This window comes from Rutilus rutilus (assembly GCF_951802725.1).
Source record: "Rutilus rutilus genome assembly, chromosome: 20".
In the NCBI taxonomy this organism is placed as follows: Eukaryota; Metazoa; Chordata; class Actinopteri; order Cypriniformes; family Leuciscidae; genus Rutilus; species Rutilus rutilus.
In genome coordinates, this window is record NC_140225.1 from 2,338,031 (window position 1) to 2,362,856 (window position 24,826).

The 24,826-nt window shown below is 37.7% G+C and overlaps 1 long non-coding RNA gene across 2 annotated transcripts in view; it reads left to right on the forward strand.

Moving 5' to 3' along the window:
• The first annotated feature begins 5,020 nt into the window (after positions 1 to 5,020).
• Positions 5,021 to 24,826, forward strand: part of LOC311279658 — a 58,847-nt gene continuing 39,041 nt past the window's right edge. For both annotated transcript variants that reach the window (XR_014625574.1, XR_014625575.1), the window contains exon 1: positions 5,021 to 9,051. This is a non-coding gene — a long non-coding RNA (uncharacterized lncRNA). The remainder of the gene's footprint in view (positions 9,052 to 24,826) is intronic.

A 24,826-nucleotide genomic window follows, 5' to 3' on the forward strand; every position in this document is an offset into this window, starting at 1 on the left:
CAATACATTAACTAATGCTTAATAAATTAACCTTATTGTACCAAAAAAAAAAAATATATATATATATATTCTGTTTTTTTATTTGGAATAATATGCACTGCATGGTGAGATTCACTCTCAGATCAGAAGCATGTATAAGAAGGTAAACAGAGTCAGTTGTTTCAGGTCATGTTGATTTCTCTGTTTTTAATCTGTCTCTGAGAGGCCGTCCGGTGGGCTGAGGTCAAAGGTCATCCCTCTCTTCTCTCCGTCGTTTACATGCATCCGCTTCCTCAGCTTTACTCGACCCATCAGACGGTCTCTAATCTGCTGATCTGGAGCTTCGAGAAGAGACGGATAAGCCGTGATCGGACCCTGACAGCGCCTGAAATAACTGCTGTTAACACACTGTGACACGCCAGCACTACCTTTAATCTGTGTGTGTGTGTGTGTGTGTGTGTGTGTGTGTCCGTTTCTAATGGCTTCTTGACTCCCAGCAGGGTTGTGCACCATTCAAAACACAATTGAAGATGCGTTTTAATTTCTGATTCAGTTCCAGAAGTTGCAGACAGGATTCTGAATTGTCATTTGAAATCAAGAAATCAACAAATTAAGTATTTCCAGAAATAGTCAATTCAATTAAATGCACAAATTAATTTGTTTGTTAGTTAGTTAGTTTGTTTATTATAATAATATCTAATTCAATTATTTAATTTAAAAATTAAGTTAAATATATAAATGTATTTCTTTTTAAATATACAATTGTATTTATTTATTTATTTATTTAAATAATTGGAATAATAATATTGAATCTAATTTTAAAATTAAGTTAAATATACAAATATACAATTGTATTGTGTTTATTTATTTATTTAAATAATTAGAATAATATTTAATCAAATTTAATGTAGGTATTAAAAGTTATTGTTGTTAGTGTAATAATTATAATTATAATTAATTCATTACAAGTTGTTGTTGTTGATTAAAAAAGAACAACAACAGCAATAATTGAAATGGCTCCTACACACATTTGTGTTTAAATTATAAAATAAAATATAGAGTAACAAAATATTTCATAATAATCCCTAAATTAACCTTTGTTTTATGGAATGTGGCAACTCATCTTTTATTAGTAATACACCTGTGTGGTGATGTCATTATATTACATCATCAACAGATTCATATTATTATAATTGTTGATATATACACTCTACAAACATTCTGGTGCTGTTTGTCAAAATGTAAAGGTTTTGATTGGTTAACTTTGTATAATTAGGCATGATTAATGATTGAGTTGAATTTCATTGTCTTGCAATTCAGTAAATTCCTCTTCCTGTCATTCCAATTCAAATTCAACATCCCGTTTGGCCGATTCACTTCAGATTCACACTCGCGTGCGTAACATCCGGGTTAAAGGTCGCGTGAGGTAATGTTCTCGGGAGCGAGCGTTTACACGTGATTTCTGCTGAAGGCTTACGTTTAAGCCATAGGTGGATTAACCATATGGGCAATTGGGCAAGTGCCATGGGGCAACACGCAAAGATTTTTGGTCCCACTTTATATTAAGTGTCTTTAAGTACTATGTACTTATTGTGTTCATGTTGTACTGTAAAACACTTGTGCTGCTATTGAGGTGTGATACGGGTAAGGTTAGGGACAGGTGTGGTGGATGGGGTGGGTTTAAGGTGTAAAGGAAGGGTCAACAGTGTAATTACTTAAGTGAATTACAGCTGTAATTACTGCTGTACATGGAGGTATTTTTAAATATAAGTACAATGTAAAAACATGTATGTACACTAAGTCCATTGTATCAAATTATTAATTTCAATGTAAGTACATAGTACTTTAAGCCACTTAATATAAAGTGGGACCATATTTTTTCTCTTTTAAAACAAGCAATTGATTCTCAAACGTATTTCTAGCCTATAGGCCTATACAGTATATAACCTTTCATCAGAACGTTCTAAATTCCCTAAATGTTTTGTTGAAAGTTTATTATTTTCATTATTTTCTAAGTAGCACGTCCACTGGGAAGTTGAGCGTGAAGCTAAACTTCTGTCTGAACTGAAAACGCTCGCTGTGCTGCGCGCTAGGCTAGTGGAAACGCACCGTACAGACTCTGGGAGTGCGCTGTGCGGTTTCACGCCCTTTCAATCGGAACGAAACCGCCCGGCGACGCTCATGTATGTGTGAATCCACTACAGAGCATCAGTCTTGCACTTTCATGTTGTACTTTGCAAAAAACGTTGTGAATGTGTAAACGTTTTTAAATTCTATTTTCAGATCAAAACCTCACACAACCATGTAGCTATAGAGATGTTATTGCAAGACCGGTCTAAAACCTTGACATGTTTGCATTTCATTTTTCAATTGTCTAGATTTAGTTTAGTTTAGTTTTTTTTAAATAATATTTTGCAGCATGCTTTGTTCAAATTTATATCATATCTTAAAGTGAAACAGAAACTGACACTCTAGGTGTCAGTGCCGAAAGTTGGGTTGACATCAGAACCCAACAAGATGTTGGATTTTGGTTGGAAATTAAAGTTGTAATAATAATAGTAATAATAATAATAATAACTGAATGTATTATAGGCACTCTAGGGGCCCTATCTTGCACCCAGCGCAATTGCCTTTGTACACCGACGCATGTATCATTCCTATTTTGCACCCGACACACAGCGGACTTTTCCCTCCACAGACGCACGTCGGTAAATTAGGGAATGAACTTTCGCTCCCGGGGGCGGTTCAGCGAAAAGAGGAGGCGTGTTCCGGCGCAAACGTTCCCTGGTGCTATTTTGCAGTTCCAGAAAACAATTCCTCCACAGACCAGGAGAAACCTCGTCTAAAGTCAGTGGCACGTTATTCTGATGCTATTTTACGGGCGCATGCTTGGCCATAATCAATGTAGTGTGTTCACAACGCGCATACACTTTGCTTCTCTCATCTACACAGACAGTCGCCATTTTTGCAAACCATACATAATTACAAGGAAAAATATTACCACACGAGGGAAATCATTGTGGTGTCCATGAAGATGTGAAAAAATAGGCATTAATCTAGTTTACCCAAATTATCATACGCCTGTTTAACCAAAGCTAATTTGGGTGTGTTTCTCCAATCCCCAATGTCACTTCTCTGTGTTTTACGGCCCTGACGAGAACGTCGGTCTCCTCGGCTGTGAACCGCTCCTGCAAATCCGCCGTTATAATAGCAATCCGCCATGGAACAAGCGTGCCTGCTTTTAAAGGGAATGTGAGATGTCGCTCTGATTGGTTTATTTCACGTTACGGCCAAACCACACCTATGAGTAATGAAGCTGCTTCAGACCAACACATTTTAGATTTGCGTCGGGAGCAAGAGTCATTTATCCCGCCGGGATCCGCCCACAAAGTTACTTGCGTTTCGCGCTTGACACTTGCGTTTCAGATCGTTAAAATAGGGCCCTAGGTGTCAGTGCCCATGGACACCAAAGAGTCTTAATCCACCACTGTTTTTTTAAACCTCGTCTATTATGATGGAGTGTTCTTCTCTTTTCTGCGCTGATTACTTTGCTCTGAACCTCATTGAGATAAGAGGACAGTAAACCGGCATTTGTTCCTGCAAAGGATCAAACCGATTGAACACGGGAGACTTTGAGCCAGAAGTCGTTCCCGCAATCAAATCCTATTGACTTTCCTCCCTCTAAAAACAGAACAGGGAGATAAACGAGAGAGAGATTACGGGAGCGAGCCATTGCAGAGAGTGTGTTTATCGCCGTTTCCTGGTAATGTGTGTGTGTGTGTGTGTAATCATTGGCCAGGACTTATCAGTAACGCCTCACGTTAGTCTCCGTCTCCTTCTGTTGAACACACTCTGGACTTTGACCAGATCAATGCCTCTAAACGCTTGTCTCATTGAGTTTAGCTAGAATGCAACTTTTACTTTCTCAGTTTCTTGGCCGAACCCTCACTCCTGAATGATGTGCCGAGAAGAACAAACATAAAACGGCTTGTAATGCAAGTCTGTTTTCCCCAGATTATTCTCCTGCCATATGTTTTCTTCAACTTCTCAGCTTCCTTGACAAACTAATGCAAAGCTTCTTGGCCTTCGTTCCTTCTGTTTTCATTTTTAAGTCTAGTGTTACTCTTGCATCTTAAACCCCCCCCCCCCCCCCCATGAGACAAAAAAACAGGCTTCCCACAATGCAACTGGCTACAAAAACACAGTGAGCTCCACTTTTCTCATCTTGAGTTTTTTTGGTTGCATGCATTGAAGTCCTCTGTTCTTCTCTCCAGTCTTGGGAGTTTAATTAAAGAAGAGAAGGACCCGCTGTGGATATTCAGGGTATTTTTGCGTGACACCATTATGTCAAACTGTCACTATTTAGCATGTGGACATACTGAATTTAGCTCTATATTAAAAAAAGAGTTTGTGGTAAATGAATATATATATATATATTCGTGCTGTGCAATCGATTAATCATGATTAATCGCATCTAACATAAAAGTTTATATATATATATATATATATATATATATATATACACACACATACATGTATATACACACACATATATATACACACACATACATATATTCACACATACACATATATATATATATATATATATATATATATATACACACATATATATACACACACATACATATATTCACACATACACATATATATATATATATATATATATATACACACATATATATACACACACATACATATATTCACACATATATAAACACAAAGTTTTATGTTAGATGTCATTAATCACGATTAATTAATTTAACAGAACTAATATATATACACACATTTTATTTTATTTTAAATTTGTATATATAACAATATAATAAAATAATATTATGTATATAAAATATGATATATATATAAAATAAAATGGCTGTCACTCCAATAAACCATGTGTTATTTTAGTATCATTAATGCGCTATTATATATATATATTTTTAAATAGTTTTTATTTTTATATTTCCTGATTTAATTTTAATAAAAAAACAAACATATTTTTGGTTTTAGAAATTTCGTGGTATGATATTTTTAAAATATGTCTTTATAGTGTTTATTATTTTGATTTCCATTCCATTTTTTTTTTGTACGGTAAGTACAGTTTAATTTTTTGTAAAGATTTTAGTACGTCTAAAAATAAAAGAAACTAACTGTATATAACTGAATTAAAATAAGTTTTTGTTTTAAGTTTTTATTGTTAAATTGTTTTACAATTAAAAAGAAAGTTTTTGTGTATTTAATTTAATATTTTTTTTTAGATTCTAGTACGTCTACTTAAACTAAATGAACATTTCAAATGAATCTAACTGAATTAAAATAAGTTTTTGTTTAAAGTCTTTAGTTTTAAATTGTTTAAAGATTTTATTTCAATTACCGTTTATGTTATTTTAAGTAACAAAAATGTTTGTTTTAGTTGTAGTTGACAATACAAACCCTGCCGTAAACAAACTAACTCTGTAAACAGACGGAATAGGAGACATAATATTAACTCTGTTCTTAGTAAGTTCATCGTCTTTACTTTCTCCAGAAAAAGTTGTGCAAATACGCTGCCAAAGTCTGTTGTGAAAAACTGTAAGAGTTGCTCTCAATGGGACACGCGGTGATATGATGAAATGGTTTCCACAGATCTGTTTTCTTTTCCAGCGGGGATGCTTATCTGTAATGGAGAGTGAGATATGGCTGGAGTCCCGCTGAGCACAAACTCACATTACAGAAGCAAAGCAGCGTGGGAAACCTGGGGTTAAGCGTTGCACAATGCAATGTGGGACGTCGTCCATCTGTTTTGTGTCAACTCGCCCCAACGGTATACACACTGTAGGCCAAAACATTTACATTGAGAAAAATATGACGGGATTAAACATGTCATTGTAATAATACTTGGCACTTCAGATTTGATTCAGCCACATTTAACATTTGAAATGACTTTGCATTTTCTGATTTAAAAATATACAATTCGTTACAACCTGTTCACACATTGGCAATACAAAAAGCGATTAATACATGAAAATTATTACATATAGCTTTAAATGTATGCAGGCTTTGGGTTTAGGTTTGGATTCGCTTCCTAACACATTATATGTTCCCCTGTAGTGAAAATCCAGCTTTTAATGTTGTTTATGTGTCTATGTGGTGTTTTTAATATACTTTAACACAAACCATGTGTAAGTTCATAAGTCGACTCCATTGCTGAGTATTTCCTCCTTAAAACTGCAGTGAACCAAAGACAGTCTCAAACACACGCTTTGAAATCGCTGGTGTTTCTGACGTCACAAACTACCTTGTAACCAATCAGATCAACGTGTGATCGTCAACGAGTGGCTCTCTGAGCTGAGTGAGTGAGTGGAGGCGGGGCTCATTTGCATATTCATAGAACCGCGTATACTAAATGAGGCAAGGGTGTCGAGTTACATTCAAGATATTTTAAGGCATGAAGAACATTTTTTTCAAGGAAAAAACTTTTAAATATGTCATTGTGGTGATCAAAGATGAGTTTTAAGGGATAAAATTATTAACTACAAGGAGATTTTAAATGTATTCCAACTTTGAGCATTTGATGTGTCTCAGGGCTAAATTAATTTTCAAAGTCAAGGTTCACAAGTGACTGATTCTGCTGAAAGCAGAGCGAATTACATATTCATCAGAGAAGTGGGTTTCAGTTCGTTTGGTTTTCATGCCCAACAGAAGTCAACATGTGGATTAATGATGTGCACTAGATGGAGGCTCCCATTAGACAAATAATGGCTCTGTAGTGTGCAGTATGCAGTCAAACAAGTGATCTCACCATTTATATTTGTTATGCTAAACAATTCCTCGGTACAGGGCCGCATTAACATTTAATTTGATCATATGATTGGGACAAATATGTGATCTTAAATTTGAATCTTAAAGGGGTCATATAATGCCATTTTTGTACAAGCTAATATGATTCTTTAGGGTTTAAATTTAAAGTTTGTAATATACTTTAATTAAAAATTCTCATTAGTATTGTAAGAAAACACTCATTTTACCTGGTCTAAAACAGCTCTGTTTTCAGCACGCCGTTTAAGTGCATGTGTCTTTAAATGATAATGAGCTTTGCTCACCCCGCCCCTCTGTTCTGTGCGTACATCATAACACAATAACTATAACGCGTTGTTCATTATAAATGTGGGATTATGAATTATATTGAGAACGTCGTACATAGAAAACATGCCGTAATGTACCCTGAGTGTAAACAGCCGCATTCATCGTGAAGCGTGCAGCTAGCGATTTGCAAAGATTAATATAAATATTAATATAAAGGTTAATAAAACGATACACTCACTTCTTCTTCTGGAGGTGCAGCAGGAACACGAATAGTTGGTACCGATCCTTTTTTCAGGAGCAGCTTCTTAGCAAAACCAGCTTTATACTGACCCTCGTTTGTAAAGCAGTCTGGTGTGTGAAATGAATCGCGCAAACATGAAAGCATTGACGTTGATCGTGGGGAATATTCCCTTCGAAAACACACTCAGCCACTGCGTCTTCAGCGGTTCGGATTTAGGAACATCAAAACGATGCTGTGTTCCTTATTACACCCGAGAACAGAACACCACAATCGCTTAGATGGCATTCTGCTCATAGACAGTGCTCCAGCGTATCAACAGTGACCACGCCGGTCCGCGCGGACTATGATTGACAGCTCGCTCACGAGTGAGGGCGGGTCTGTGTTGAAACGCTGCTGTCAATCAACAATCGTGGGAGGGGCGTCGATTTTGTGACGTCACACGGTCGAACGGCTTGATTTGAGACGGGGAAAACATATAAAAAAAAACAAAAAAAAAACACTGGATGGATTTTTATCATTTTATGATGGTTGTGTACAGGCACTGCCAACACACATTTCAGTACAATCAACTTGTAAAAGTGCATGTACCATTATATGACCCCTTTAAACTACATACAGTCCCAGACAGCAACATCGTGTCAGCCCGGATCCGGGCCACATGTGGATTCCACATGAACCAGATGTGGGCCGGATCTATGTTGCTGTCTGGGGTATGTGCATTTACAAAGCCAAATCTGTTCCATACAGAAGCTTTTAAGGCCCAAAACATATTTCATAAGCACTTTAGCACATGATTCTGGCTACGCACAGTCAGTTTTTAAAATGTTTTTTGAAATGTAAACTCATTCTCAGCATCGGTTTTCACTTTCAGATCAACAACAGCATGAGTTAGAAGAGAATTTTGCTGAGTTACACTAAAAATAAATTGGTGTAATATTTACTTTGGAACAATTTTCATTTAGAAACTGCTAAATTTCACAAATAATTACAACGAAATGGCAAGAAACACATTGAATTAAACATGAAATATTGAAGTAAGAAAGACTGAAATTAATTATTTTCTTACTCAGTATTTTTGTCTTGTTTTCCAGTACGAATATCGAAACATTTTTAAATTGCAAGACTCAAAGCAAAATGCCAAGTAGCGCTTTTCGCAATACACATAAATAAAAAATTCTTCTGATAAATGTATCAAAATTAAGTGAGTTTATGCTTGCAAAAAAAGAAAAAGAAAATATCTGCCAATTGGGTAAAAAACAAACAAAAAAACATTCAAAAGGAAAACAAGTTTATTTTTCCTCATTTTAGGCATAAATTCGCTCAACTTTGCTACATTTGTGATAAAACAAGACTTCTAATCTGATGTAATGTTGCGTCTCCAGCAACTGTATCCTGGTTTAGGAATGACTAGATATTTGTACTGGCAAACAAGACAAAAATACTGATGAAGTACGCCGGTTTTTGCCCCAGTATAGCGGAAGAGCTGTGTTTGTGTGCGATTGCATGTTTTCTGGCCTAAGTTGTGTTATTGCTTAACACCTAACCTTTGTTTTTCAGATAAGTGCCGTGCTGAATAAGTGCCAAACTGTTAAACAAGTCTGTCCGCATTTGTTGACACAACGCTTCTCTTGCCAGCACTTGCAGGTCACGTCCTCGGCTCACAGATTATCAGGGATTCGCATCTGAACTCGCTCTGTATCTTCCCGTCAGTACACCGGGGGCCAAACACACACACCTCTGACATTCATGTAAGAAATACCATTTAGTTGAAGTCATGTTGGCTGTTGTGTAACTCTGCAACTCTAGCGAAGACAGTGAACGTCACAGCAGGTCAAAGAATGTGAAGCAGCTCACGGTTAACCCTTCGGCAGATTCTTCTTTGTTTCTACTGTGGCATCTACAAACTAACTTTGACAATCCTCGACTGGCAGAAAGTTACATTGACCTTGTTTGCAGACTCTGATTTGACTTGTTGCCAATGGTTTCATAACTGTGCCTTTGTTTAAAGTGAAACTAAATGAAACAGTTTGAGTAGTTGAGCGTTTAACAAGATCGATATCACTCTCTTCTGAAGAAATAAAATGCTATGAACTAATCTGGTTTGCTGGCTAATTTTAGAGTTTTGGACACTTAAAAATAGTTGCATCTAAATGAACTGGTTTATTCAAGTCCAAAAAACATTTTTAGGGGTTAAATCAGGTAGAAATGACAATTGCTGGTTACCATTTTTTACAGTGTAATATGAACAAGCTAAAGACCAGCAAACCAGCTTAGCTTTGAGTTTTTTTTATTTTTTATCAGGGATCCAAAATAACTAGTTGGGAGACGCAGATGAACGGCCTCTTTAAAAACTGCCCATTTGATTTCCCAAATGTGCCTTTGTTTGAAATGAAACTAAATTAGGTAGCTTATGATTAACCCATTAACAATATAAATCACTTCCTGCTGAAAGAAAGATTAAACCAGCCATAGCTGGTTTTCTGGTCTCAGTTTGCTGGTTTTTGAGGGTTTTTTGGCACTCTTTATCTGATGAAGACCCATAAACCATCTTAGGCTGGTTCAGGTTTGGGTTTCCAGCAGGTCTTAGCAAGAAAATAACAAGAATCCAATGAAAGGCCTCTATAACCTGGTTTCCACATTCAGTTTTGACTTGTTGCCAAAGTCTTTGTGTGGTTTCCCAAATGTGCCTTTCTTTGAAATGAAACTAAATCATGTGCATTAACAATATAAATCACTTCCTACAGAAAGAAAGATTAAACCAGCCTTCGCTGGTTTTCTGGTTTCAGCATGCTGGTTTTAGAGTGGTTTTGGCCACTTTTTAGCTGGTCACACTAGGAGACCAGCTTTGTAGACTGGAAAACCATCTTAGGCTAGTGTACAATTGGGTTTCCAGCAGGTCTTGGCAAGAAACCCAACAAAATAACTAGAAACCAATGAAAGGCCTCGATAACCTGGATTCCACATTCAGTTTTGACTTGTTGCCAAAGTGTTTGTTTGGTGTCCCAAATGTGCCTTTCTTTGAAATGAAACTAAATTAGGTAGCTTATGATTAACCCATTAACAATATAAATCACTTCCTACTGAAAGAAAGATTAAACCAGCCTTCGCTAGTTTTCTGGTCTCAGTTTGCTGGTTTTCAAGGGTTTTTTGGCATTTTTTTATCTGATGAAGACCCATAAACCATCTTAGGCTAGTGTACAATTGGGTTTCCAGCAGGTCTTGGCAAGAAACCCAACAAAATAACTAGAAACCAATGAAAGGCCTCGATAACCTGGATTCCACATTCAGTTTTGACTTGTTGCCAAAGTGTTTTTTTGGTTTCCCAAATGTGCCTTTCTTTGAAATGAAACTAAATCATGTGCATTAACAATATAAATCACTTCCTACAGAAAGAAAGATTAAACCAGCCTTTGCTAGTTTTCTGGTCTCTGTTTGCTGGTTTTCGAGTGGTTTTAGCCACTTTTTAGCTGGTCACACTGGGAGACCAGCTTTGTAGACTGGAAAACCATCTTAGGCTAGTGTACAATTGGGTTTCCAGCAGGTCTTGGCAAGAAACCCAACAAAATAACTAGAAACCAATGAAAGGCCTCGATAACCTGGATTCCACATTCAGTTTTGACTTGTTGCCAAAGTGTTTGTTTGGTTTCCCAAATGTGCCTTTCTTTGAAATGAAACTAAATCATGTGCATTAACAATATAAATCACTTCCTACTGAAAGAAAGATTAAACCAGCCTTTGCTAGTTTTCTGGTCTCCGTTTGCTGGTTTTCGAGTGGTTTTGGGCAGCCACAAACCATCTTAGCCTGGTTAATGTTTGGGTTTTTCCACCATGATCTCTATCAAGAAAATAACTAGCAACCAAGCTTGTTTCCACAAACACTTTTGGCTTGTTGCCAAAGCGTTTGTTTGGTTTCACAACCGGCCCTTTGTTTGAAACTCAACAATGTCATGGTTAACTTCCTGGTATGACCAAGACCAGTTGGTTGACTAAGAGTTTACAAAGGTGTGCGGGCCAAAGGCGGTTAAAGGAGAGTGCTATGAGAACCAGCGTATCCGTACATTCACACAAACGTCACCTTCTCAGAAGTGTTTGTCTCCTAGAAGCTTGTATATTTAGTCACGCCTGTGTCACGGTGCATTCCTGCGCGCTTAATCATCCAGTACAGTGATTGGCAACAATACACACATTGCATCCTTTAACCAGGTTAACTATTAGCAGATAGCTCACTCGAGCACGGAAACGAAAAGCAGAAACACACACGCAGAGATACACATGAAGGGAAGTCTGAACACAGAAGGGTTTGACAGCTTTGAACATAAACCACCACTTCCCTCCATGTCATATGACTATCGTTAGCAGAACATTTGTCACGCTGTGGTTTTCTAACTGTCTTGTTTATTTTCTCTCCGTTTCTCGAGTTCCTGAGGTCGTAGTAAGACTGACACATGCCGTACAGAGAGAAGCACGTGGTGTCTGTCTCATCCAGACCTCAGAATCTGGTTTGCACTTCAGTACGCACGTGTTTTCTAACTCCAAAGGAATCTTTGGCTCTGTTCCAGATCCTAGTGAGTCAGTGTTTTAAGTCATCACAAATTCTAAGGCCCTTGATGCATTGAAGCACAATGACACCACAAAAGACAGTGGACAATGCATGATAGATGTCAAGTTAAAGTGTAATGTGTACTATGCTTATGTAAAGCGTGATATAAAGTCGCAATTCTGACTTTGTAACACGCAGTTGGGAGATATAAAGTCGCGATTGCATGTTATAAAGTCCGAATTGTGAGATATAGTCAGAATTTCCAGATGTAAACTCACAATTGTGAGATAAAAAGTCGTAATTATCTTTTAAAATGTTGTATTCTGTGGCGGAAACAAGCTTCCATACGTACACTGTAAAAAAAATATGAACAATAAGTTATGACAACGTGTTTTTACATTGCTTTAACTCATCATAACACAAGATTAAACAACTTTTTGAAGTCAGTTTAATGTAATTTAAGTTAAAATGACTTAAACATCCTAGTTGATTGTACTTAAAAATTTAAGGCAGCAATTTTTATTAGTGTAGCGTGTTCTCAAATTGTTCACTTATTAGGGGTCATTTCAGTGATGCTGCCTAGACAGCAAGGCTTCAGGTGGTGTGTTGTCAACATCAACAGATGTGCGTTTGCTGCCGAACTGCAGTTTGATGGGAGGACTGGTTGTGTTGTCGAGTTGAGGTTTGTCATCCTCACGATGGACAGTGGAGGAAGGAACGGGAGGGGTAGAATGAAAGTGTGTGTTATTTGTAATGTCACCTTGGGACCGCCGGGCATCTGCTCCACCACGGTTAGCCACCGCTTAATTGCCAGGGAAACGATCCCGACCTTGGCTGATGGAAACGTGGGCGGCACACGAATGTCCTCATCCGCTGCTCCCACTGACATTGTTTTAATTCCATCCGAGCGGGAACGACTCGCGCTGAATTTATCATGAGGATTCAGAGCCCGCTCGCTCCACTTATGTAAGTCGCCGTAACGATCTCCATGACAACCAGCTCCACGGCAACACATGCCCGCCTCCCTGTAGTGAGCTGTTTCCATGGCAACTGGGGGAATCGGAGCAGCATCCTTTTGATGATGCTCTTCAGAGATGACACCCTTTGCACATCTTTTATGTGTCAGAAAATAAGAAGCATCTGAAAGTAGGTTACGTAGGAGAAATCTACAGCTCCGGGGCTCAGAAGTGACTGATGGTTCTCACAAATAGACTTGCAGCGCAGTGATTTATAATGCATTCGGGTTCGGCGAGTGGAGGGAATTCACTAAGAATAATGTTGTTTATTATTCTGAATATGATTCTAGCCAACACTAAAACTTTGAATGTTTGCTGTAAATGTGTGTTTTTTCGACTGATGGGTCACGATCAGTGTTATTTTAGATGCTATTATAGTTTTTATTTTCATTTTTTAATACATTTGTTATTTTTATATATCTACATCATTTCTCCCCCCCCATTTTTATTTCAGTTTTAGATTTAGTTATACCATGGTCTGTCTGATAATGTAAAATATTTAACCAGTATTTACAATAAATATATAAAATTAATAAATATTATAGTTAAATATTTAATATTATACTAAATATGTATGTAATAATATAAATTTTTATATTTGTTTCAGGATATTTCCATTTAAGCAATTGATGCGAACCCATTTGCGAACCTAAATGACTTCACGTTGTGATGTGATTAATTTGAATAATTGCTTCAGTCACTGTCACACTCTCGGCTCCATGTGTCCGTCATCCTCTGATCCGACACTCGACAGACAAACGTCCCCCTCCAGGGCTCGTTCTCCACCAGCGAGAGTCTGCTAACACACACACACACACACACGCACACACAGAAGCATTCATCTCATTGCATCAGCACTGAACAGTTTGTGGGTTTTGGCAGTGGTTTTTTCATTAACCTTGTGCAACTTCCTATCAGTGTGTAACTGTAACACCGTGTGGCCTGATTCCCAACCGAAAGAGAGAAACGAAACACTAGTGTCTCACTCACTGCGTTTGTGCTGGAGAGGGTTGTGGATGATGTTTGTGTTTTATCTGTGTGTGATTATGTGCACAAACTGCTGAACGGATGTTTACTTGAGGTTTTGAAATGACATCTTGACATCAAAAATTGTTGTCGTTAACTAAAACTCAGACCAGAAAAATACATTTTCGATTCTTGAAATAAAATAAAAATTTCAGCAACATTTCTCATTTTCATTTAGTTTAACTTGATGCACTAAAATAAATAAAACTAAAAGTCTAGCACACGGTTTTATCATCCTGACGTTTTTTTTTTTTTTTTACGGGTTAAATGCCTGAAATAAGGTCTCAACACAAGCTCAAGATATTTTCACCTTTTATTCTACGACATAAAATACATCAGTAATAATACCCACACAAACAACCGACTACAGATGTTTTCAGTGCCATTAAACGCCAGAAAGACTCGTGTTTATAGTCACACTTTTGAGACTAGTTTTTAGATAACGTCTGAAAGAGTCGTTATGGGCGACCTTGTTTAGCTTTTGATTGTATTTAGGCTTCAAAAGTTGAGTTCCATTGTGAAGATTATCATGATGATGAACAAAACGTGTAAGAATCATAAACTTTTGTTGTTCACAGTGCTTATTTTCTGCAATAAATCAAAGGTTTTTGTCGAACGAAGCAGGGTGATGCAATCTTTCGGTTTGGCCTACAAAGATACGTCATCAGTGCGGCGCTCAATATATGGCATTTTCACTTTCATTGTGATAAATTACTTTCACCAGAAACTTTGCATTGTATGTTTAGGATGCTGAGTTTAGTGTAATCAGTTCAAGATCATGCACATAAATGTACTCATATGCTGCCTGTGAACGACATCATCTTTGCCCTGCCTTCAAACACTGTAGTTGTATCTGAGACTGGAAGAGTTTAGTTTGTGTTGTTCATGTCGAGAACATGCTGTGAATCCACTTTACTGCACTTTCAAAGGATGAGGACTTACGCTGGAATTGATATGGAAAAACCAAAGCCAAACCAAAGACGCTGTAAACAGTCGGCCAGTCACAACAGAATGGGCCGTCTGACCAATCAGAACGGAGTAGCTCACGGAAAGGAGATTGACTCTTCCGAACCGGTTTCAGACTCTTTGGTCGGATTTACACTGCAGGTCTTGATATTCAGTTCTGATTTGCGGACCATATCCGATTTTGTTGTTGTTTTGATGACCAGCTTACATCTTCTTTTAAAAGTGACCCTAAACCGATATCTGCATTTACACTATAAACTTGGTGAAACCACCCAAAGTAGACGTACTGACCCGGAAAACCTTAGGCCGATTTGCAATGGACGCCGATTAAATGATAATACACGCTTTTGCTTTCCGCACCATCTTTAAAGTTCAGAAAAACATCGGGTTGAGCTTTCGTCCGCCATGTGATCGGGGTGAGTTGCATCATTCGCTTTTTCAATGTCGTTAGACTCGCATTGACGGAAATATCCGGTTACGTGTCAGACACAAATGCACGGATCAGATTTATTTCCGCATATGAATGAGGCCTGAAACCGATCTGGGAATATCGGAATCCATGTGCTTTTTTCCTGCTTGCATATCCGATCTGTGCCACATGGGAGGAAAAAATTGGAATTGGGTCACTTGAACAATGTAATGTAAATGCAGCCTTTGAGAAAACGAGGCGATGTGCAATGTTTATTATGAGATGTGATTTTTGACCTCGGATGGATGCATGTAAACCGATAGGAGTGGCGTAATGCTGCACTTTAAAACGAAGAAATGTTCCTATTGCATCTGTGCCTTTGTTGTGCATTGAGCTTCTGTTTTGGTGCATTTAATGAGCAGCAGAAAATATCCCTGGCAGCATCGCGCACATCAAAGCCATCAGACACGTAATCCCCCATGAGTCACAGCACCGCAGACACACACACACACACACACACACACACACACACATTCTGCTCACAGGCACATATCAGAGATTTGATTGGCTGGCTGAAATTGTAGCATGCACAGGTTTTAAAGTGAAATTGTAGCATGCATCTGCTGTGCTGGAGCTGGAACTGGGTCACGGCGCGGGCTTGTCCGCTGCTTTACGTAACGGGTCTCTTTGAAAGCCTAATCTGTGAGCTTTGTTTTACACCGAGGGGAATTCTGTGACTGCCGGAGCAAAATAACAATGTTAAAAGGTCTTTGCATCACTTAATGAGGTCATTGAAATGAGGTATTTTACAGTAGTGGGTTGAGACTGAGATGGGGGTTTTAAACCAGTGGGTGGCCAATGGCATAATGATATAATACTGATATGCATACAGTTTAATTACTTTTTTTTTTTATGTAGTTTTTCATGATTATATTAAAACATTTTTCCTCCATTATCTTCCAGCTTAACATAATTATTTTTTGTCAATTTAGCAATTTTGTCAAGTTTTTTCATCAATAATTAAATTCAAAGTGGTCAAAAAGATGCACTGCAATTTTTACACCACTTTTATTTTACGTAATTATTAAACATATGTTTTCTTTTATTTAGCCTATTTATTTGTTGTTTTTTTCATTTTTTATCTATAAACTTAACACAATCCCATTTGCCGAATCTAGTCAATTTTTTGGAGTTTCATTTTCTTAATTAATAATTAAATTCAAAGTGGTCAACAAGATGCACTGCAACTTTGGCACCACTTTTATTTTATTTAGCTATTAAATGCAAGGGTTTTTTTGTACTTTTTTTTATTTTTATCACTATATTACAACCATATTTTTCATCCATTAAACTTAACACAATCATTTTGGTCGTTTACGGAGTTAAATTTCTTAATTAATAATTAATATCAAAGTGGTCAACAAGATTGCACTGCAACTTTGGCACCACTTTTATTTTACTTGGTCATTAAACGTTTTTAATGTTATACTTTGATAAAAAAGTATCATGTGACAAATATCTATACTGGCTGACATACAATATCAATGCTGCAGTTTATTGCAAAAGCAGTGCTGTGTTTACTTACTGTATATTAATAACCTCCACTTTTCTAAAAGTTTTCTCTGCTGAGGTTGGGCTTTGATGGCCGTGACCTTTCAGATCTCATCAGCGCAGCTTTTCAGAAAATCCTCATGGGGACTTTTTACTTGAATGACTGGCAACGTGAACGAACACTTTCATCTGAGGCGCTAAAACAACCTAATCATCTCCAACTAATCTCTTCATCATTTTCTGTAAATTCTCGGCCTTTATCTGATGTAAGAATCTGCTCTCAGAAATTTCCAAAATGTCAAATTCTTATTTCAGATAATTGGACTATTTAAAGCATCTAAGGCGTCAAAATACTGATGAATTGTGGCAACGGTATATGATGTAGTTATTTTTGATAATTAATAATGAATGCGTCAGAAAGTGCAAAAACAGCACATTATAAAACACTTTAATTCAAAAGTAATATTATAATACAAATATTAAATTGGATGAGAAACATGTGAAACCCTGAAGATATGTGTACCGTTGCACACTATATATCCTCATACAAAACAACTCAAGCCTCATCACTACTTTTATATATTTCACAGTATTTAGATGTATATTGTGGCTTTAAGCACTTTTTGTCTCTGAGCTTCTGTGGCAATCAGGTGTTGAAATCAAAAACATGCATGATAACACACACACATTTTTTCGAGAAGTTTACGGTGATAAAAGAGGTCGGGAGTTTCCACCACTAACAATGATAATTATTGACTATTTACTCTGTTTTCCATGAGGTCGCTTCACTAGCAGACGCTGAACGATGATGCATCTGTGTGCTGAGCTTTCTCTGCTCACTTGTGCAAGATTAAAAAAATGTGCATCAAATTGTGATGCATAATAGGTTCAAAAAGTTGGTAATTGTCATGCATTCTCTAGGAACAGAAAAACACAACTTTTATCTCAACTTTTATGTTGCATTGCATTTAACTCAGGACTTCTTCCTTGCAAAAGTGCAATAGAAAAAAGTTTTTCCTTTTCTCGATTGAGAAATTCAGCATGACGTTTCATGTGTGCATCATTAGACATGCGCTTTTGAGTGTAAGAATGTGTTTTTTTTAATGCATTGTGCGACCTTACAGTATGTAAGAAATACAGTGACTCTATGCCTGTTTCACATTTGTCATGATTAATGGGGTTTGAACCTGCATGAGAAAAGAAGCAATTTGAGTCATTGAATTATTTTTCTGAAAGAGCTCGAGGCAAAACTCGCTTCACTCTCTCAGACACTCTTACGTGGAAATCTGCCATGATCATGTCAACAATTAAATGACACATTAAAATAATATTCCGGGTTCAAAACAATTTAAGCTCAATTGCATTTGTGGCGTAATGTTGATTCCCACAAAAAATACTTTTTGACTCATTCCTTGTTTTCATTTCATAATAAAATCAAGGTTATGGTTTTTTCATTTTATGGTTTATTATAGTATTATATTAACATGGCGACATAAAATGTGTATTTTACAGCGATAAAAGTTGTGTTTTTCTGAGAATGCACGACAATTAGCAACTTTTTGAACCTATTATGCATCACAAATTTGCACAAATTGATGCACATTTTTTTAATCTTGCACAAGTGAGCAGAGAAAGCTCAGCACACAGATGCATCATCGTTCAGCGTCTGCTAGTGAGCGACCTCATGGAAAACAGAGTAAATAGTCAATAATTATCATTGTTAGTGGTGGAAACTCCCTACCTCTTTTATCACCGTAAACTTCTCGAAAAAGTGAGTCTGTGTTATCATGCATGTTTTTGATTTCAACACCTGATCGCCACAGAAGCTCAGAGAAAGAAGTGCTTAAAGCCGATGCATTGAGCCTCCAGTTGTTGAATGTATTTCTGTGTTGACTGGACTACAGGCTGGTCTACTGTGGACTCGTGTGGTTTTCACAGATCTCACATCTGGGTAAACAGGAGAAAGAAAGAGACGCCGGTGTGTTTGTTTGCAGAAAAAACTGCTAATGGAAGACGAGCCATGGAGGCATTAGTCCAGACACTGACAGCAGGATAATGAGATTAAGAAGAGAGCTAAAGGAAGGTAGGGAACATCTTTGTGTTTGAGCATTAGTGTTTTCAAAGACTAATGGCCTGAAATGCCTTCAAAGAGACTGTTATTGTGTTGAATGTTAGGAGAGGTGTGCTGTTTCTTTTCTGAGTGACTGGATGAATGATTTCCACTGATAAAATGAGTAGAGTACTGAAGGATGGACCTGAGCCATATCTAGAGACCAGAATATCATAAGGACTTTAACAAAGAACAGCCTAGCAATGCCCTTGCTACCAAGGACATTTTAGCAACCACATAGCAATGCCCTAGCAACAATCAAGAACATCTTAGCAACGCCCTGGCAACCACCTAGGACATATTAGCAACCACCAAGAACTTCTTAGCAACCACATAGTAATGCCCTAGCAACCATCAAGAACATATTGGCAACGCCCTGGCAACCACCTAGGACGTATTAGCAACCACATAGCAACGCCCTAACAACAATCAAGAACATCTTAGCAACGCCCTGGCAACCACCTAGGACATATTAGCAACCACCAAGAACTTCTTAGCAACCACATAGTAACGCCCTAGCAACCATCAAGAACATCTTGGCAACGCCCTGGCAACCACCTAGGACATATTAGCAACCACCAAGAACTTCTTAGCAACCACATAGTAACGCCCTAGCAACCATCAAGAACATCTTAGCAACCACATAGTAACACCCTAGCAACCATCAAGAACGTCTTGGCAACATATGTTGTCCCTGGCAACCACCTAGGACATATTAGCAACCACCAAGAACTTCTTAGCAACCACATAGTAACGCCCTAGCAACCATCAAGAACATCTTAGCAACCACATAGCAACGCCATGGCAACAATCAAGAACATCTTGGCAACGCCCTGGCAACCACCTAGGACATATTAGCAACCACCAAGAATTTCTTAGCAACCACATAGTAACGCTCTAGCAACCATCAAGAACATCTTAGCAACCACATAGCAATGCCATGGCAACCACCAAGTAACCACATACTGTAGCAACACCCTAGCAACCACAAACTGCACCCTGTCATTGTGGCAGTGAGTTTAAACATCACTCACATTTTATTCAGGCGACGTAAAAGTCTATTCAGAATTTATTTCTTGTCTTTTAAATATCCCAGTAAAACTGAATGGCCCTCAAATGTCTAGCACACGTAGGCCTGTTGTTGGTGGATCTGTTTTAGTCTCCTGTGTGTGTGTGTTCAGGATTCACAGCACTCCAAAGTATTTTTGCACTTGCGTTCTTCCCGTAAAAGCAGGCAGGCTGCCACATGCTTGCACAACCGTGCACATAATCTGAGAGAGAGAGAGAGAGAGGGAGGGAGGAGGGGGAGAGAGACACAGAGACAGAGAGAGGAGGGGGAGAGAGACACAGAGAGAGAGAGAGAGAGAGAGAGAGGGAGGCTCTTCATGCAGTGAGTCAGCATTACAGACTCCATTTCATCTCTGTCCTGACCGGAGAATTACTGATTAACCCTTTCCCTCCTCTGCTCATTTGGAGGCTTTTTAATTACCTTAATACAGGCTTTGGAGATTTAGATCTTTCTTTCTTTATTCAAAGCCTGTCTTATGTGTCTCAATGGAAACTCAAGAAGCCATGCATTATATATACAAACGAAAGTTTGGTATTTTAATTTTTTAAATAGATTAGTACTTATAACAATTTTTTTTTTTTGCTATTGGCCTGTATCTTTATCCTGTTAATATTGTAAAAGTTCAATGAACAGATCAAGCAAAAATAACAATAATAATAAAAATGATAATAATATTGAGAAATAATCGTGCATTAAATCATTAAATGTGACAGTAAAGACATTCATGTTACAAAAGACTTGAACTTTCTATATATCAAAGAATCCTGTAAAAAAAAAGTATCACAGTTTCCTCAGAAATATGAAGCAGCACAACTGTTTTCAGCATTGATCATAATCATAAATGTTTCTTGAGTAGCAAGGGTGTGTGCGGGGTGGGTGTGTGTGTGTCTGTCTCTGTCTGTGTGTGCAATCTTTGTGACTCACTTGAAAAATAGGCTGATAAATGGCTGAGAGAGTATGAATGACTCTCTCTCTCTCTCTCTCTCTCTCTCTCTCTCTCTGAAATTAATCAAAAGGCATTTTTCAAATAAATGCTGTTCTTTTGAACTTTCTATTCATCAAAGAATCCAGCAAAATCAAATGTATCACTGCTTCCACAGAAATATGAAGCAGCGCAACTGTTTTCAACATTGATAATAATCATAAACGTTTCTAAAGCATCAGCATATTAGAATGATTTCTGAAGGATCATGTGACATGATATATGACATATTCACATTGAAAACAGATATTTTAATTTATAATAATATTTCAAAATGTTAGTTTTGATCAAATAAATGTAGCCTTTCAGACTTCTTTCAAAAACATTACAAAAATCAATACATATATGACAAAACAAGATGCATGGAAAGTGACCTAAGCAAATATGTTGTCCCCACATGTTTCTAAATTTCGAAATAATGTTAAGCTGTTTGTTGAACACTATTCTAACATTATTTAGAAATGTCTAACAACATATTTAATATTCCTTTCCCTTTCTGTGAAATGATCGGTGTGTGTTTGAGTCTCGATGCAAATCTCGACTGCAGATTGTGTGAAATCCAGCTTTCAGAAGCACGTTATACTGCGGTGAGCGTGTGTTTACTGCGCTGGAACACAATGAGAGGGAGGGAGAATGTAGGTCACATTCCTGAGCTGAAGCTTTCAGAGCCACACAATCACAGCAGGATTTCCTGCATTTCACTGAAGGCCGTCGACCAGCGCATTTCCCCCGTGTTTCCCCCAAACACAGACTCACAGGCCACGGGATCAAATCTAAATCTGCCCACGAGAGTGTGTGTGTGTGTGAGTTACCCGTAGATGTTTCACTGAGGCTTTCTTATACATTCGGAAGACAAAGCATTCGACACACACACAAAATCTAATGCAGATTGGCTGCTGTGTCACCTGACTTCTCACACACACACACACACACACACACGTTTACTTATCTAAATGGGGACATTGCATACACTCTAAAAATGCTGGGTTGTTTCAACCCAAAATTGGGTCAGATATTGACAACCCAACCGTTGGGTTAAAGTTTTAAGGGTTAAGTTTGTCCCACATTTTTATATAAAACTGCATTTTTACAAAACTTTTATTTTATACTATTTTTGAAAATAAGAACATCCCCAAAAGGGAGCTTTTGAGTGCAAATATCTCCCCAAAATATGGTTAATTCTCCCCCCAATGTGATGCATTAAATCGTCTTCAGCTGGCACTCAATTATGCATCTCATTCAGAACTGATTGTGCTTCTAAAAACATGCTGGAGATAATTGTTCTTCATCTAATATTTATTAGGGATGCACCGATATGAAAATTTTGGCCGATACCGATATCCGATAATTCTTTATATATTTGAAAGCCGATAACCGATATATTGGCCGATAAATCTAAATCCAAATTTTTATATAATTTTTGAGAGCCTGATTACAAAAACAAAAGTCTCACCATCAAAAGCCATGTGCCAAGCACACAATTATAATGTTCTCATTATAATTTTATGTAGCCGATATGACTTGCGCCGCACATGTTGCACTCAACCATATTTTCCTTTTTTGAAGTGATTCCAATCATATTTCAAGCAATTCAAAAACATCATTGCGATCATCTGAAGTGTCTCAGCTGGAGGAAATAATCTTTATTTATCAGCCAAAATTTCTTATCAGGCCGATAACATTAAAAATGAACATATGTCAACCGATATATCGTGCATCACTTACATTTATATTTTATTTCAGCTTTTTTTTGAGTTAACTGATTTTCATAAAAAGTGATCAATAACAAAGCTGGACGCTGCTACAGCGGTAATGCAATTAAACTTATGATTTGTCTAAACTTCATGAACTTGAACATGAGTCAAACTCATGATCAAACTTTTATTGAGTCAGTTGGTTTTGATGAATCATTCAAAAGAATCATTAATCAATTGAACCAAATCGGGTGGAGCGATTCATGACTGATTCACTGAGCTGAAGGTCATTTCATTCATAAACTCGAATTGGACTGGAGAAGGGTGACTCAATGATGATTGAATTTTATGTTTTGGGAGAACAATCCCTTTAAGTATTTAAGTTTGGATCAGTTATTTTTTTAAGTACTAAAGTGGAACCAAAACAGTTATGAACCAGAATGATTAAATTTCCCATTCTCCTGATTCCCATCGCTATTGGGAACGAGTGACATCATTGTCTCAGATCTCGCTCTCTCTCTCTCTTTCTCTCTCTCTGCCCATCTTTGTGTTGAATCCCAGCTGCTCTATAATACTGGTGTGTGTGTGTGTGTGTTTGGTCCAGACATGTCGGCTGCTGAAATGATCTCCCGCAGCCTGTAATAAAGCACCACTATCCCTTCCCTCCACAATCCTGTCACTCCTGATCTCCATCCTCTCCTCCCTCTGGATCTGTGCCACTCGACGCATTCTTCCAGCCAACCGTGTCCCATTCTGAGGAGAGAGAAAGAAAAAACCGGGAGTCAAAACAGAGGTGTGATTCACAGGCCTGATATAGGCTATCATCATCTGAGCAGCTGCTTCCTGGAATTAGAGCTGCGGGGTGTGTGTATGTGTATGTGTGTGTGTGTGTGTGTGTGTGTGTGTGTGTGTGTGTGTGTCTGTCTCTGTCTGTGTGTGAGCAACCATTCTTTGTGACTCACTTGAAAAACAGGCTGACAAATGTATGGCTGAGAGATTATGAATGACTGAAGCCTTTAACTGGAGGAAACAGGATTTTTCCTCCCGCCTTATATTTAGTCTCTCTCTCTCTCTCTCTCTCTCTCTCTCTCTCTCGCTCTCTCTCTCTCTCTCTCTCTCTCTCTCTCTCTCTCTTTAAATTACTTTGTATTTTTATATTTTCTGTTTATCATTTTAATTTTAGTTATTTAAAAAAAAACTATGTTTGTTTTAGTCTTTAATGATTTTTACTTTAGTTTTAATTTGATCAATCGCAGTTGTTCAACTTTAAATGAAAATTCGTTGATTTGACAACTAACTGAAATAAAATATGCATATGTTTTTAATACTTTATTTCAGTTAACGTTTGTTTCAATTATTTTTTAGTTTTTAGTTAAAAATAACTACACCGATTCAAATCCATCGCATGTTTCGTTCAAGCACACAATCTCACAAACCTGTGGTTCATTTACAGATATTTTATTCAGTGAAGAACTGAAATTAGCCGTCTTGTTTCATGCTAATCGTATTAATAGACAATGCAGATGACGCTGGCTGGCTTAAAGAAAAGAGGCTGGTTTAGTCAGTGGGGTGTGAGTGCCCTTAACCCACTTAAAATAGTGTGTCAACTAATTCGTCTCTGTGGCGTTTCCCGTCTGAACAATGACACTGGAGAGTAGAAGAATAGCGAGCGAGACGAACTTCATTTAGGAAACCGTGTCAATGTGAACTCACACTGCAGGCTCAGAATAGCCACTGTTCCCTTGGTGGGCTTTTTTATCCTGTGCAGGATCACTTCCACGAGGACGGCGTGCTGTTGCTATATGCTTCGGCTGATTGCTTAAGTAGGCAAATGTGTTATGCACACTTCATTGATAATGTAGTTCACGGGCAAGTGAACGTGCATTAAAATTGGCGAATGGAGAGCCATGAGATGGTGCCACTCCTGATTCTTTTAAGTGCATTTAATATATTCCACTGGTAAATCCATCTGGTGCCACGATGAAGTGAGTTTCCTACAGTGTCTGATGTTTCCAGACAGGAGCTGACCTAATGGACTGGGGTGTGTTTCCCGAAAGCATCGTTAGCCAACTATAGTCGCACGTTCTGTCGTTATCAGCAGAGTTTAACGAGTCTGAGTTTCCTGAAACTATAGTGGTCAGACATTTCTTGTTTGCATGA